Source organism: Mus pahari, chromosome 3 (genome assembly GCF_900095145.1).
Source record: "Mus pahari chromosome 3, PAHARI_EIJ_v1.1, whole genome shotgun sequence".
NCBI classification, from domain to species: domain Eukaryota; kingdom Metazoa; phylum Chordata; class Mammalia; order Rodentia; family Muridae; genus Mus; species Mus pahari.
Window position 1 is genome coordinate 8,009,806 of NC_034592.1, and position 15,587 is coordinate 8,025,392.

Below are 15,587 nucleotides of genomic sequence, written 5' to 3' on the forward strand. Positions count from 1 at the left end.
TTTTTTGTTTTTTTCCAGACAGAGTTTCTCTGTATAGCCCTGGCTGTCCTGGAACTCACTTTGTAGACCAGGCTGGCCTCAAACTCAGAAATCTGCCTGTGTCTGGGATTAAAGGTGTGCACCACCATGCCTGCACAGAAAATAGTGACCAGTGTTAATAATAGGAGGAAACACCTCCATGTTCACAGGGAAACTTCCAGAGTGAGTGAAAGGGTTCTGTGGAAATACAGTATGACTGGGAAAGGCAAACAAAAGGAGGGGCAGGTGCTGTAAAGAATCATGGCTATAACCTCACCTGGAAGTAGAGGACGCATTCCCTATGGAATAGTAGGAGAACAAGCGTCTCTAGATCACACTTCTGATGACTTAAGGAACTTCACTGTGAGTCTCAGTATCGTAAACTGCTGAATGAAGTGACTCATGGTGGAGCAAAAGTGAAGACCCCCCCCCCTTTTTGTTTGTTTTTCTTTGTGCAGAGAGCACTTCCAGCCACACAAGAGATTAGAAGGTATAGACGCTGCCTGCCGATATGTCCCTTCTGAAGTCTATTCTTTGGTAGCCAGGTTCTAAAATAAAAGATCCTGATAGAAGAAACATACCTAAAGACTCAAGTATTAGTTTAGATCATGCTGTATAACAAATAGACCTTGTAGTTCATCTGGGGTGGGTTGTGGTTCAGCACAAAAGTACTAAGGTCTTGTTCCCCAATTGGTTCTTGACTTGTCAATAAGGAAGGTTGGGAGCCAATCGCTGGGTGGAAAGTACAGGTGGGACTTCTAAGTCCCAAGAGGAAAAGGAGATGCAGGGAAGTAGAGAAGGGACCTTTTTTCTGCCGTGCTTTGGAGGAAAGAGGACACAGCAATCATGTAAGGCCCCTGGGTAGCTAGGGCCTGCGGCCTCCTCTATGGGCAAATGGTCAAGAAGACAGGCAGGGGGCTATCTGATTAATCAAGCCACTAAGTTTAGGTCAGAGGGAGAAACAGAATAGAAAGGGCATGCATTTCCAGGCATGAGGTGTTTGCGCCCAGCAAGCAAATGCTAAACTAATAAAGCTGTCTGAGTGTCTTTTATCTGAGGATTCTAGGGTCTCAGGAGTGGACTGGTAATTCAACCCCTCCCAGAACAAAGGCCGGTAGGAAAGAGAAGCGGAGACAGTGCTGCAGGTGGTTACCCCGGAGCTGAGCCGTGTGAAACAGAAGGGAGTGGGGAGGGCTGGTGCTGCAGCAGTACTAGCATGTTTTTTAAAACTACACACAACACAAAAGTCTTTGTTTTCCACACATATAAAGTATGTTGGTGACTGGGCATGTTTCCACAGAAGCCATTCTTACACAGTGGCTTTGTAATTCTGTCTCCTTCTGTCTTGTGGAGATGCTGTCTGAGTACAAGTTCTGCCAGTGTTAGTAAGTATGAGTTTCAGTCATGATCCTGCTGGGATCCACCTTTAACAATTTAGAGAAGAAAGGGAATCATAGTATTTAGTCTAGTAATCACGAATGTTAGGAAAGTGCTCCTGAGGTCAGTGCCACACCACTAAATGGAAGGACTATGATTCTTAGCCAAGTCATACGTTATTGTCATAGGTCTTGTGTTAATGAATGGTGAATTTGAGTTTCATGAAAGACTAGTAGCTGTGTTCGCAAAGAATACAATGGTGTTAAAAGAATCAGTGTGGAAACATTTCTTAGAGAAATTATAAATAATCTTGAATATGTCTAAAGACAACGAGCATGGTTTTAATGACCACACTCATCGATGTTCAAACAGAATAAAAGACAATAGTAAAAACACAAGTGGAAAAACAAATACTTATGAGAAATGATGCTACCAAATAACTAAATGAAGGAGTCAGTTTGCAAAGGAGTACAAAGAGAGCTGGCATTTTAAAATATGACATAAAGATTGTCCATACAGCCGTTGCCTAGCATGTATGAGGCCCAGTGTCAAGTCCCCAGGAACATACCCACACCCACGACAAAGACGGGAGTAAGAATTCGGTGATTGAAAGGACTTGGGAACTGGTGTGGTGTTTTAGTTGGTAAAGTGCTTGAGGATCTGAATTTAGATCCCCTAGGACTCATGTGAAAAGCTAGGCAGAGTGGCACATGTCTGTAATCCTAGGGGACAGAAGGGTGTTTATGGCTTGGTGCCTAGACAGCCTACTGTAATGAGCAAAGGGCTCCAAGTTCCTGAGAGTCCCTGACTCAAAACATAAACGAAGAGGGATTGAGGCTGGTTCCTGATATCAACCTCTGGTCTCATGTGAACTGAGCCAGGAGTGGGGAAGAGGAGATGAAAATGGAGGAGAAGGAAAAAAAAGAGGAAGAGGAAGAAGAAGAAATAAAAAGACTAAAAACTCAGAAGTTGCAATTTTGCTTAAAAAAAAAAAAATTAAAAAATCCACTTGCTGTTGACTGAGCCTGAACCCGGAAGGGAAGAGGAATGCTGACTAGGCATCACTTGGCATGTGGCTTTATGGTCCATGCTTAGTTGGTTGCCATCTTCCTTACCATTAGCTTTTCTTTTAATTGGTGTTGTAGGAAAGCAAGAGAGAACATCTTGAGAATAGCTTGATGTTAAGAGCTCAGTAAAATTCAACAGTTGAAGAGTTTGGTAGAGTAGTTGGGGAGTAAAGGGAAGCCAGAAACAAAGTGTAGTTACAAAGGTAAGAAGTAGTCCTCAGCAGAGCCTAGAGAGAATTGCCACCAAAGGAGATGGAGAATCTTCAGATTAGGGCCTTTAAAATGACCAACATGACTCAGTATGGACTCAGGTGCACATGGATTCACAAATAGCAGGTTACCTGCCTGTTTGCTGCTGGTCAGGGCTGCTTCTTGGTTTATTTGCACATCTGTCCATCTGTTTCACAGTCATTCAGTCAGGTGGGTTCTTATGGACAGACACCCTGGGCACTGATTTGGTCTTGGACACAAAGGACAAATCCCAGAATCTGACTGCAGAGTCAAGTTTCTTTAGTGGGTCTGATGTGAGATACGCTTGACTTCATGACTGTAGTGAGTCAAACATTTCCTTGAGGCTTTTTCTTAATCATAGACGAAGACAGATAGTGGCAGCAGATGCTGAATACATGTCAGAACCCTGCTTGGTAAGGAAGAGGTAGCAACTGGTTGCAAACCATCCAGCCCAGTACCAGTCTGCTGACAGCTATTTTAGGAGAGGAAAGAAAGTTTCTAATTGGAGAAAAATTCCTGGCTATCAAAAGTAAATGACTGGTATGATCTTTGAATATGCTAAGCAGGGTAAATGAGTCTTGGGTAATGTCTTTAGTCAGTGTTCTATTGCTGTGAAGAGACACTTTGACCATAGCAACTCTTATAAAGGAAAGCATTTAACTGGGGCTGGCTTACAGTTTCTGAGGTTTGGTCCATTGTCATGGCAGAGAGTATGACAACATGCAGGCAAACATGGTGCTGGAAGAAGTAGCTAAGAGTTCTACACCATAATACACAGGCAGCAGGAAGAGAGAGTGGGCCTGGCTTGGGCTTTTGAAACCCACAAAGACTGCCTCTAATGACACACTTCCTCCAACAAGACCACACCTCCCAATCCTTTCAAATAGTGCCCTCCCTGGTGACCAAGCCTTCAAACCTATAAACCTGTTAGGGTTAGGGCCAGTCTTATTTAAACCACCCATTCAGTATTTGGGCAGAAATATTTATCAGCAGCAGAGTGCTTGCTTAGTCTGAGGTTTAATATCTAGCAATGTGCAAAAAATGAGAAAGAAGAAGGAAGAGAAGACAAAATATATACTCACCTTTTGCAAAACCACTTTGACCTACATGTTAAACAATTAGGGTCTTGTATTTTATGAGAATTATATTTGGAAATGATGCCATGCCCCTCACAAGCTTGCAGAGGGAACAGTTAGGAGGGAAGAATTTCACACTGGGGATCAGAATTTGAATGCAGTCTCAGAAGAATGAGGGAGTTCTGTTTTCCTGATTAACCTCTGTATCCCAAAGCCTCACCCATGTTGGGGATCCTGATTGGGTGACATTTTCCAGAATGAGAGGACCAGAGAGATGATATTGGGATAAGAATGGAGGTGGCTCCCTTGTGTCCAACCTAAGAAAGGCAGAAGTGGACTTTAGAGAAGAATGTCAGTGGATATAAGGAGAGGGAAGCTGGGTTGTTGCTAACTAAACTTTGATACCAGCAGAAATATATGGATTCACGGACCTGGACCATGGTATGGGATTAGAGTAAAGGCAAAGTTCAAAATTGAGCTTTCAGTGCTACGTGAGAAGGATGATGAAATTGGCTTGGTAACACCACAGTGTTTAGACAGACTAACAGTGTGATAAGGTTCAGGGTGGAAACTATGGTCTGGAATGTAACCAGAGGTGCATACTGACATACCAGATATTAGGGAGGAAAAGAAGAACAGTGGTGGCTGGAGGAGGACAAAGGTTCAAAAAGGACTGTCACATGTTCAGCAGAAATAGATCCAAGACCTGGTTTCAAAACCCGGGAATGGTGGCCCATACCTTCAATCCTAGGCACTTGAGAGGCAAAGACAGGCATGAGGCCAGCCTTGTCTACATTGTTCCAGGACAGCCAGGGCTACATAGAGACTCTGTCTCAACATCTTCAGGTCTCATTCTATTATTTAGCCTGAACCACACTCTTCAGAAGGTCACCAAGTGGTCAGTGTTATCCATCCCTGATGCTTGGAAACATTTAGAAACTAGAGAACTGGGAAATGGCTGAGTTGGTGATGTGCCTGCTACACAAGCATGAGGACATGAGTTTGGATCCCCTGCACCCACAAGAGGGGGAGTGGTAGCAGAAGATATGCAACATCAACCTCTGGCCTTCACATGTTCCTTCACATGTATATACATGCACACATGCGCACATGCACACCCCAACATGCACACACAGACATACTCACAGACATTATACACAGCAGTCATTACACACATAAAATGAAAGATTAAGGAAAAGCAGTAATAATGAGAGGACAGAACTGATATCACAGTGTCAGCTCTTGGGTCTGTTGATGGGAATAGGTTGTGGGGGGTGGGGGGAAGCAGCAGGTCTGGAGCCTGCGTTAGAACAGTATTGACAATCATCTTTCAGCAGCCTCTCAGACCCTCTCCCACAGCCTCCCACAGCCTGCCTCACTTTGCATTCTCGCCTCAGTTATCTTTAGCTTAGCAGTTCTGCTCTTTCTCTGTGCATCCATCTCCCTTATCTGTTGTTCTCCAGGAGCACCCACCAGCCTGTCCTTGCGTGAAGGGGAATCAAAGCTGTGCATGTTCTGAGTCTCTGGATCGGAACTTTGAACTGAGGAATTGATTTTTGAGCTGTGGGGCAAATACCTGCAGGCTTTGCCCTGCCAATTCTTGCACCAAAAACATTTTTTGTACAAACGGAATGTGGGATGACTTGGTTTTGTGAGCGTTTATTGGCATTGCTCCTAACGGTGGTCAGTGGTCAGTGGTCGGTGATGCTGCCTTGCCAGCACCTCTAAGATGCTGAAGGCTGAACAGGGGTACTAACTACAGAAAATAGGGTGCTAGAGAAACCCATGACCCCAGTGTGCTGGGAGAGTGGTGAGATTTCTCTGTATTTTTGTTGTTGTTGTTGTTGTTGGTTTTTTTGTTTGTTTGTTTGGTTTGGTTTGGTTTGGTTTGGTTTTTTGAGACAGGGTTTCTCTGTATAGCCCTGGCTGTCCTGGAACTCACTTTGTAGACCAGGCTGGCCTCGAACTCAGAAATCCGCCTGCCTCTGCCTCCCGAGTGCTGGGATTAAAGGTGTGCGCCACCACGCCCGGCTTCCCTGTATTTTGTATTCACTCTCTTTTCCTCCTACTCTATTTCTTTGTTCCCTCCTTTTTCTGTTTTCAGATACTTTAGTCAAACCAGAATAGTCTCCTGTGCAAAAGCAGCCTAATATATAAAGTATGAAAAGCGTGTTCAAAGGCCAGCATGCACTCTGTCCACTGCCCTGATCCTTTCTCCTCGTACTCCATGAAACACCCAAATGTCCCTTCTAGCTAGTACCTGTACTTTCAAGTCATATAAGATACTATAGAGCACACATTTTATACTTTTTCTCAGGTGTGTTATTATTATAATCAAGAATCAGTTTACATTTTTCTTTTCAGCTAATCTGTCTCATTGTTTGAGCTTCTATTTTAAACAATTTCCTTTCCTAGTTTTTAAAATTTATCATATATATTGTGTGTGTGCTTTGTTGACACAGGGTTTCTCTGTATAGCCCTGGCTGTCCTGGAACTCACTTTGTAGACCAGACTGGCCTCAAACTCAGAAATCTGCCTGCCTCTGCCTCCCGAGTGCTGGGATTAAAGGCGTGTGCCACCACACCCTGCCTTTTTTGTTTGTTTGTTTGTTTGTTTGAGTCAGGGTTTCTCTGTATAGCCCAGGCTGTATAATTTCTTTAAATGAGTTTGATCTTTTTTTAAAAATTAATTTTATGTGTATGAGTGTTTTGCCTGCATGTATGGATCTGGATCATGTGTTTGCTTGGTTCCCATTGATATCATAAGAGGGTGCTGGATCCTCTGGAACTGGTAAAGGTGACTGCAAGCCAATATGTGGGTGTACAGAACGGAACCCAGATTTTTCTGCAAGAACAACAAATGCTCTCCACCCTCGGATCTCCACGTTTAATTTTTAATAGCACTTTCATTTATGTATTTGTTTGTATTTTAATTCTACGTGTCTATGCACATGCACCATGGTATACAAGTCAGTTTCAATCCCCTTCTGCCATGGGAGTTCTGTAGATCAAACTTTGGATAGGTGCTCTGTTTTGGCATTAGGTACCTGCTTCTATTGAGTCATCTCACCACCCCCAAAATGAGCTTAAATTTAATATTCCCTGGCTAGCATGGAACTTGATTTGAAGACCAGGCTGGCTTCAAACTTGCAGCAATACTATGGGTCTGCCCACTGACTGCTACGATTATAGGCGTGCCTCACCATGACCAGAGTCAGGCTGGACTTGGATAGGAGAGTTCATTTGTTAACATTAAGCATGACTATTATTACTCTTCATTTTAACTTGATCACAAATATGCCTGTTCATCTCTAATTACATATGGCTTCTGCTGAGTAAAGCTCAGTGACAGGCACTTGAGTTTAGGTCCTGACAAGCTGTGCTTGAAATGGCAAGAGGTGGCTGCTACAAGGTAAAATGACTTAGCCACTTAGAGGCCAATGAGAACTGAACTCTGTGCCAGGAAACTAGACTGCACACATGCAGCCTGGAGTTATGAGATACATCAGTCAGGGTTCTACAGAGCAATTAAAGAAATAGCAAAATGCTCTTTCTTCAGAAGAGTTCAGCCTTTGCTCTTTAAACCTGCCACTGATTGAGTTATGGAGGGTGACTGGCTTTATTCACACCCCAATGACTGATGTGAGTCACATCTGAGGAATTCCTTCACAGCAAAACCTTGACTGGGGTTTGATGGGACAACTGGGTACCACAGCATAGTTAAGTGGCTACACAAAATAAACTACCCCCCACAAAGCACCATTAAGCAGTAGTAAAATAAGAATGGGTGAGTCCTAAAAGAAATCTATGGCATCCAATAACAGCCAGAGGATCAAGGCCTGGGGAGGGGAGGGGGTGTTTGGGGGATTGCAGGGGATGAAGGATTTCCAGGGTTGGATGCCACCATTTCTCTCAAACATCCAAATGCTGTTTTTCTTTTGGTGACACCCAAAGTATGATTTCCACTTACAATGTATGTCCTTGTTTCTTTCAGTGGCCTTTGGTTTTTATTTGGAGCAGGTTGTAGAATTTTCTAGAGACTGGTGTTTCCTTAGCCTTTATCATCACCCTTGGGATCTGTTGGCCCTTGGATTATAAGGGTTGGAATCTGCATAATGATGTGTTAACCCTGTTCTGTGCTGTCCATGATAGCCTGTATACAGCCCAGAGCTAGATCAATGCCTTCCTCTGCTCAGCCACTGTTTCTGATGGCTGCTTTCTTCTTAGATTCTTCCTGGCTTGACTTGCTTCTTAGATTCTGTGTAGCTGGACAGTGCTAGAATCCCAAACATGTCTTCACTCAGGATGTCTGGAAGATCCACAGAAAGTCTGCCCTTGGCAATCCAATAAAGACTTTTAAGTTAGAAGAACTCCATTTGGCCTGGCTTAATTTGTTCAGGACTTTCATATACCCCTGAGAGTGGATTTATTAAGCTATGTAGTGCTGCCTTTGGTTAACACAGGTGTTCTGGTGTCAACTCTTGGGTCCACCCAGATTTATATTGAGACTCCAGCACCTTATTTCTGTCGAAGACCCACCCAACCTAAGTACTTTAAGCATATCTATAGGGAATGTGAAAATGGTGGTCTTTCTTGCTTTACATTGTGGCTATGAAGCTCAAAGGAAGTAAGAATTGATTATTTTAACAAGGAAAGTGTTCACTGAAGGTACTGTTTGCTAGCTGACAATTTCTAAGTCACCTCTTTTACCAGATACATGTGTTCTTTCATCTTTCAGGGACTTTATTTCTGAGTGAGTACTTCACTACTTCTGTTACAACATAGATTTGTTGAAACAGATTCGAGTGTTATTTGCATCTCTTGAGATGCAAGAGACATCGATAAATTTAAAAACAAACCAAATTATTACATTAGTTATTTTTCTTATTACCCCTGAATACCTGGTATAAGAACCCACTTAAGGGAGAAAAGATTTATTTTGGTTCATGGTTTGAAGCATTGTCCACAGTGTTGGGGAAAATATGCATGCTGGAGCAGCTATGGTGGCAGACCAAGGAAGGAAGAGGAGAAAGGAACATTGAGGGAAGTTGAAGTACTCCACCCCAGACCCCATCAATTACTAACTTCCCCTACCAACTCCCTGCCTCCTGAAGATGCCAAAGCCTCTCAAAACAGCACCAACCACCAGAGAGTAACTGTCCAAACAAACAAGCCTGTAGGAGACATTTTACATACAAACTATTACGTTGTTTTAAATGCCTGAACTTGGTTACTAGTTTAGTTTAGTAAGATCATGATACTATTCTTTAAGTGTTGGCAGCTCTGTATTTCCCTCATTTGGGGACTGTAAGAGAGGTCCTTCCTGGCTGGCCAACCTTGAATCAAATCTTGGCATCGGTGCCAACCTTCATGTGTTTTCCTTATGGCTCAGATTGCTGGAGCATTAAACTAGCCCACACTAAATCAGCCAAGGTTCCCACATCCCACAATGATGTCATCCCCAGCGTTTACCTCTGCTTGCCTGCCTATGAATGGGTTAATCCTGGCTTCTGCCTCCAACTTATTTTTGTAATTATCCTCATGTGCCTTTCAGATGCTGATTTTTTTTTTTTTTTTTTTTTTATATGTCTTTTCCAAGCTTGACTCGAGTAAGCAAAAGCTNAGCCCACACTAAATCAGCCAAGGTTCCCACATCCCACAATGATGTCATCCCCAGCGTTTACCTCTGCTTGCCTGCCTATGAATGGGTTAATCCTGTCTTTTGCCTTCAACTTGTTTTTTTATTTATTTTTTTGTTTCTTTTAGATGCTGTTTTTTTTTTTTTTTTTTTTTTTAAATCTCTTTTCCAAGCTTGACTCGAGTAAGCAAAAGCTGAGATACTGTCATTTCCTAAGTAAGCCAAAGGGAAGATTTGGCCCATTATAACCACTCTGCCTGCTGAATCTATGTTCACGGGCTCCTCTCTAATGGAACATTGAGGAATAACTATAATTGAATAGTGCTTCCACTCCATCTGCAGATCCCACCGAATCAAACCCAGATTTGGTTCTATCTTGTTTTTGTTTGTCTCGCATTGTGTTTGTGCCCCCATTGGGTGAAGCATAAGCTCAGGCTTCATCTGGATGTATTTTCAACTCACAGAGGCAGTAATTGAATCTCTGAATCTCCTTGCCTCCCCAGAGGGTTCCAACTCTGAACTGTTGCATTAAACCCCTCCAGTTCTTGGTTCCCTTCAAAGGTAATGTCCCATCTGTTGACTGAACTGGGGTAATGCAGAACTCCGATCTGTCAGTGCTAGTCACTGATCCAAAGACCTTTGCTTTCCTTAACAGAAATAGCCACTCCAAGTTTTTGAAGCCAGTGCTTCGCTTTCTGCAGAGGACAATTCGAGCTTGGTAGAGTTGTAAAGGTTAACACTTGCTCTCTGGCCTTTGAGGGCAGGTGCTGCTGAGCCTTGTGCAGTTTGCTGCAGGGTGCTGGTCAATGAGAGCTAGGGGATCCTGGAAGAAGGCAGCACAGCCATCTCCAACACCGTGGTATTGTGTCTGATCCCATTCAGTCTCACTGAAGTCCTTTATGCTGTGGCGCCTGACATCCAATTGATAATGGTCTGTAAACTCTGGTGGGTTTGGAGCAGGTCCACGCAAACGTTTCGGTGCCAGGCATCAGCAGTTTTAAACCAGTGTCTGTGCCACATTTGGAAGTAGAAAGGAGTAATCAGCTTGGTATCATAACCAGGACGGTTTCGGGACAAGTTGGCAGAGAGATGTACAAATCTTCCGGTAAGCGGTAAAGATGTTATTTTTTAAAAGATGTGATAGTAGAGCTGGAGAGATGGCTTAATGGTTCAGAAGGTTTGCTGGTGTTACCGAGGACCCAAGATCCCTTCCCAGCACCTACCTGGTGGCTCATAGCTGTCTTTATCTCCTGTTCCAGAGGCTGTGATGCTGCCTTCTGGACTGCAGGCAGTGGGACACACATGGTACACATATAAACAGGCAAACAAGCAAAACACCCACACACAAAACTAAAAGTAATTTAAAATCTTTGAAAAAACAATCTGAAATAGTGAAAATTGCATCCCTGCATAAAAGCTGGAATGTCTTTTAGAGAGTATTCCTCCAAATCCCCAAATAGATGTTCAGTATTTGTTGTCCAGTTACTTGTATAAGCTTGGGAGACATGCACATGCATGCTAGGAAAGGGTTAAAAATGTCTGTACCTCCTCCCACCTCTACAGCCACAGGCCTCAGGCAAATGTACACAGCTGCACCAGCACACACAGACACACACACTCAGGTAAGGAACCTGTTTTGCAGGTTTTCCTGGTTAAAAGTAGGTAGGGGGTTGGCGGCAGGGAAGAGCAGGAAAACCTTAGAAATGAGGACTGAAGGCTTTTCAAAGTAACTTTACCCAGTAGAGAGAGGCGCACTTGTGCCACTGTGAGGGGTTTTCTTCCTCTTCCACCGATTAAGTGCATTGTTAGACAGGGAGGGGCAGATTAGCAAATGCCTATAATTTTGATCATTGTTTTCTGCAAAACAGCTCAGGCTTTGAAAACGAAGCCACCGTTTTTTTTTTTNTTTTTTTTTTTTTTTTTGGTTCCCTTGTTGCCAACAGCACAAATTACACTGCGCATAGATCCCAAGCCCGGCTGAAAGGGTTCATTAATGAACAATTTCAGATGATTGTTTAAGTCTTTACTTGACAGGTAACATTGGCATGTAGGCAGGTGGGGTTAAGGTTTCCATGGAGATTTATGATGTCATGCTTGAAAGAGCATGTCAAGACAGCCAGTTTAACAAGTAGTTACTCAGAAGGTCCTATAGGCTTCAGATAGGGTTTATGCAAATGAGGAGAGTTTCACTGGGAAAAGCTGCAAAAGAAAACAGCCAAGGCATGGAGGGGGGTTTACCTGACAGCTCGGAGGGAGGATGAGCCCGCAGACCATTAGATCTGTAAAGTTTCAGAAGATGAACTAGGAATTCTCCTCTCGCCTCTGCCTCACCTGTGGAGTGCTTGGTACAGGTAAACGCATGGGCTTTTTTTTTCCTGTTTGTTTTTTATTTCCAGCCATTGCCAAGAGGTTATTTGGAAACCCTGTGGTCTGTTGTGAGCATTGTTCACTTGGCAGGAAGAATGGAGTCTATAAGCACAGCTTTTTCACACGGAGTGTTCCAGCTTTGGGGCTGTTTTAAGGGCTTTTTTTGGTTGTTGTTGTTGTTGTTGTTGTTGTTGTTGTTGTTGTTGTTGAATGAACTGAGATTTTTGAATAGAGCTGAAAAACAAGTGATGTATTACCTATTATGCTGATTGTACCCATGAGGAATGCTGCAGGGACAAATGCCACAGAGAGGGACTCACAGGATGACTGAGCATCAAGATACTGTATACATTTGTTGACTGTTCCCAGATGCCACGCGCGCACGTGTGTGTGTGTGTGTGTGTGTGTGTGTGTGTGTGTGTATTCGTGCGCGTGTGCACACGCACGTGCGTCTGAAGGTAAGACTCTGATAATTCTGGATTTTCATTTTGTAAAATATGAAAACTAAAATCTTTGGAACATCTAGGAAATAACCTGGGACTCGGATTTATAAACAGGGCCCTTCTGTTTTCAAATGTGCTTGCATGTTTTGTTTTTGTTTTTGTTTTTTTCTTCATAAAAATGTTCTCTAAGACTAGAAAAAAAATTAACTGTGCTGGAGTTACTAGTTTAGGAACTTTTAAGAAACTAATTGTAAATAGCAGGATGGATGAAAGAAAGAAGCCTGGTCCCCGGGAGTGCAGGCAGGTGGATAGCCCTGTAGCCTTGATGGGTACACATCCCTCCGTTGGCAGCCGAGAGGAGACATCTCCTGCTGTTAAGCTCCCCCTCTTCAAAACTCATTTGTTTCTTTCCAATAATACAAGGATTAAAGTCTGGGCTCAGGGTACCTGGAAGGGGAACTAGGGACTTTTAAAACAAAACCTGCTTTGAAACTGTTTTGAATATGTAAGCACGGAATCTGAACAGAGGATGTGGATTAGCGCTGGAATTAGCATTCAGTTAAAATTGTTACCAGTTAGATCAGAAGGTGACAAAGGAGACGGAGTCCTGTTTTCCTTACTGGCTGTGTGACTCGGGGGAAGTAAATTCATACCCTTGAGCCTCAGTTTTCACTTCCATACACTGAAGGTGACAGTCATGGTGTCATCGCTCAACTCTAAATGTTGATGCCTCTCGTATTATGGGTTGTTTTTGCTTAGAATGCATGAGGCAATTCTGAATTACAAAGCGCTGCTTTTTCCCTCTTCTTTTCTATCCTCTTCATGTTTTTACAACAGCCAAGTAAAGACTTGTAGAGTCTGTGTCTTGCATTTTGTAGATGAGTGATCTATGACTCAGAAAAGTAGAGTATATTACACTTTTGCAGGTTCAGTATTGCTTCTCATGTTAATGAATATAGAGAAAATTATTTCATCATTAAAATAACTCCCAAACAGCACAAAGGAACAAGTAAATGTGTGTGCACGAGTGTAATATATAATGTGTATACACATAAATAATATATATTGCAAGGTTAATAGTGTTTGTGCTACTTTTTGTGGGGAGTTGGCTGAAATCGTAAGAATGTACTTTTTACTGATAACCTGCTCATCAGAATTCAGGCCACTGCAAACACTTACAGTGTGAGATTGCACCCACCGCACACTTTCCTGAGTCGGATTCTCTTCATGAATCCCATGTGGATGTCACAGTGATTGTTGAAGTGGAAACCAAGTCTCCCAGAAACTGTGGGTTCCACATGATGAGGAGTTCCAGGTTGCGACTCTTTGCTTCCTTTTTATTTTGGCCTTTGACCAAACTCCCTCCCTTGTCTCTATCCCGGAAGTCTGAGCGGCTCTTGACTGATTTCCATGTCAGGATCCTCCAGCTATTGTCTCTAGGGTGCGGGAATTACAGGTTTGCACAACATCTGGCTCATGAGTAACAACAGTGTATCTAGTCAGGGGAAACAATCTGGTAGTTCTGGACTTTCCTAAGTACTTTTAAAAGTTCCAGGTTTCCAGAGCTGCCCAGAATCCATGCTGTCTGCACAGGCTCTTAGAATGAGCTTGGGTGGGCTCCCTTTGACATCTGTGCTGCTGAAGCTCTCAATGAATTCACTGTAGATTAATGCCAGTGGTCATATGAATCCTGCTTTATGACTGACTCCAGCTTCCAGCCGTGTGTGTGTGTGTGTGTGTGTGTGTGTGTGTGTGTGTGTGTGTGTGTATTATCTCCAGAGACAATCTTCAAACCCAAAACTAAATCTTTATTTCAGAGGAGTCTCATGGCAGAGGTTTAACCCAGGGTTGAGAGAGTCTGCCTAGCATGAAATCTACCAGCAACAGAGACTCAAAGCCTCAGATACATTTAGAATCACTAGTGAATATTCCTTTTCTTTTTAACTAGCAAACCACAGAGTCGCCCTGATCTCCATTAGACATAGTCATTGCCATTGAAGCAATGTTGGATAAGTAACTAGTGACTGAGTACTGTGGCATTTGGAACATGGCAGTATTTGGTGAAGATTCAAAATCAGAAAGGGTATGTGCAGGATTTAAAGAATCTAGGTGCTTGGGTTCAAATCCCACCTCTGTTTCTTACCTGTAGCACAAACTTTCCATTGGAGAACATGCATAGGTTGTTATATGCCAGTCAGATAGAGCGTCTGGACTCTATGTTATTTATAGATTAGACTCAGGCCCTCTCACACGCTAGGCAAGCACTGTTCTACACACCCATGACCCCAACCTAGAGATTTAAGAGCCTCTGCTTAATAAACGAGGTAGTCTTTCATATTCTATTATTGCCCTATAATTTTTAAAATTTATTTCTTTAAAAAAGGAAGGCACTGGAATGTCGTAGTGTGAAAAAAAAGTTACAAGAAGTTGTCTTAGCTGGCTGTGGAGGAGGCGGAAGAGAGTGTTCTGTGTGGGAGGACAAAACTATTCTAGATGCTGATTACAGTCCAGGCTCTTTCTATGTTACTTACCACTGAACTTCATTAGAAGCACCCACGTTTACAGTGTTTGTGTGTGTGTGCACGCTACACTCCCATGCATGCTTTTGTTGACTACTGGCCCAGGGCCTCATCTGTACCAGACAAGCTGTCTACCACTGCATAGTACACCAGTCCTAAGGACCCATGCTCTGAGACCATTGGAGAGTAATGGCTAATTTGTTGTTTTGAGACAGGGTTTCTTGGTGTAGCTCTGGCTGTCCTGGAACTTACTCTGTAGAACAGTCTGGCCTCTAACTCAGAGATTCCCCTGGCTCTGCCTCCCCAGTGCCAGGCTTAGGGTCCAGCTTTTTAGCTCAGACAGATTCAAACTCATGATCTTCCTCTCTCATGTGTTGGGATTAGAGGCCCAAACCACCATGCCTGACTTCTCCAATACCTGTTTATTTCAGAGACAGTCATCATCCTTCAAAAAAGAGCCCTGTCATGCCAGGTGACATGGCCATGGCTTGTCCTCCTGGTAGGTGGCCACTGGCAGAAGAGGAGGAGTAGAGAAAGTAAGAGGGGTGCCCTTACCCTTGCACCATCAAACGGTGTTCTTAGTTTCCACTGTTTTACAGAATGGAAGCCCTTCAGAGGAGTCCAAAGTTGGTACATATTTTTTATCATATATAGTAATACATAAGGCCTGTGGTTTGGGGACCATTTCATATTTTAATGTGAAATTCTGTCCCGCGCTACCTTCCCGCCAGCAAGAAATGACNCGGNACNCAAACAGGATCCTTCTACAGCAACGCTTTAATGCTCTTGAGAGGGAGAGCATAAGCTTCCAACAGGCAAAGGGCGAAGAGAAGAGAGGGGAGAAGAGAAGAG

General features: G+C 43.2%; 1 protein-coding gene across 15 annotated transcripts in view; it reads left to right on the top strand.

Annotated features, from left to right (window-relative positions):
- The window catches only part of Kiaa1217 (KIAA1217 ortholog), a 441,371-nt gene that overhangs the window by 172,786 nt on the left and 252,998 nt on the right, over positions 1–15,587 (top strand). Inside the window, exon 1 of one of the 15 annotated variants that reach the window (XM_029536060.1) lies at positions 10,892–11,757. The exons of the other annotated variants lie outside the window; for them this stretch is intronic. The gene's annotated coding sequence lies outside the window, so the exon portion shown is untranslated. Of the gene's footprint in view, positions 1–10,891; positions 11,758–15,587 lie in introns of those variants that run through there. 15 annotated transcript variants of the gene reach the window in all.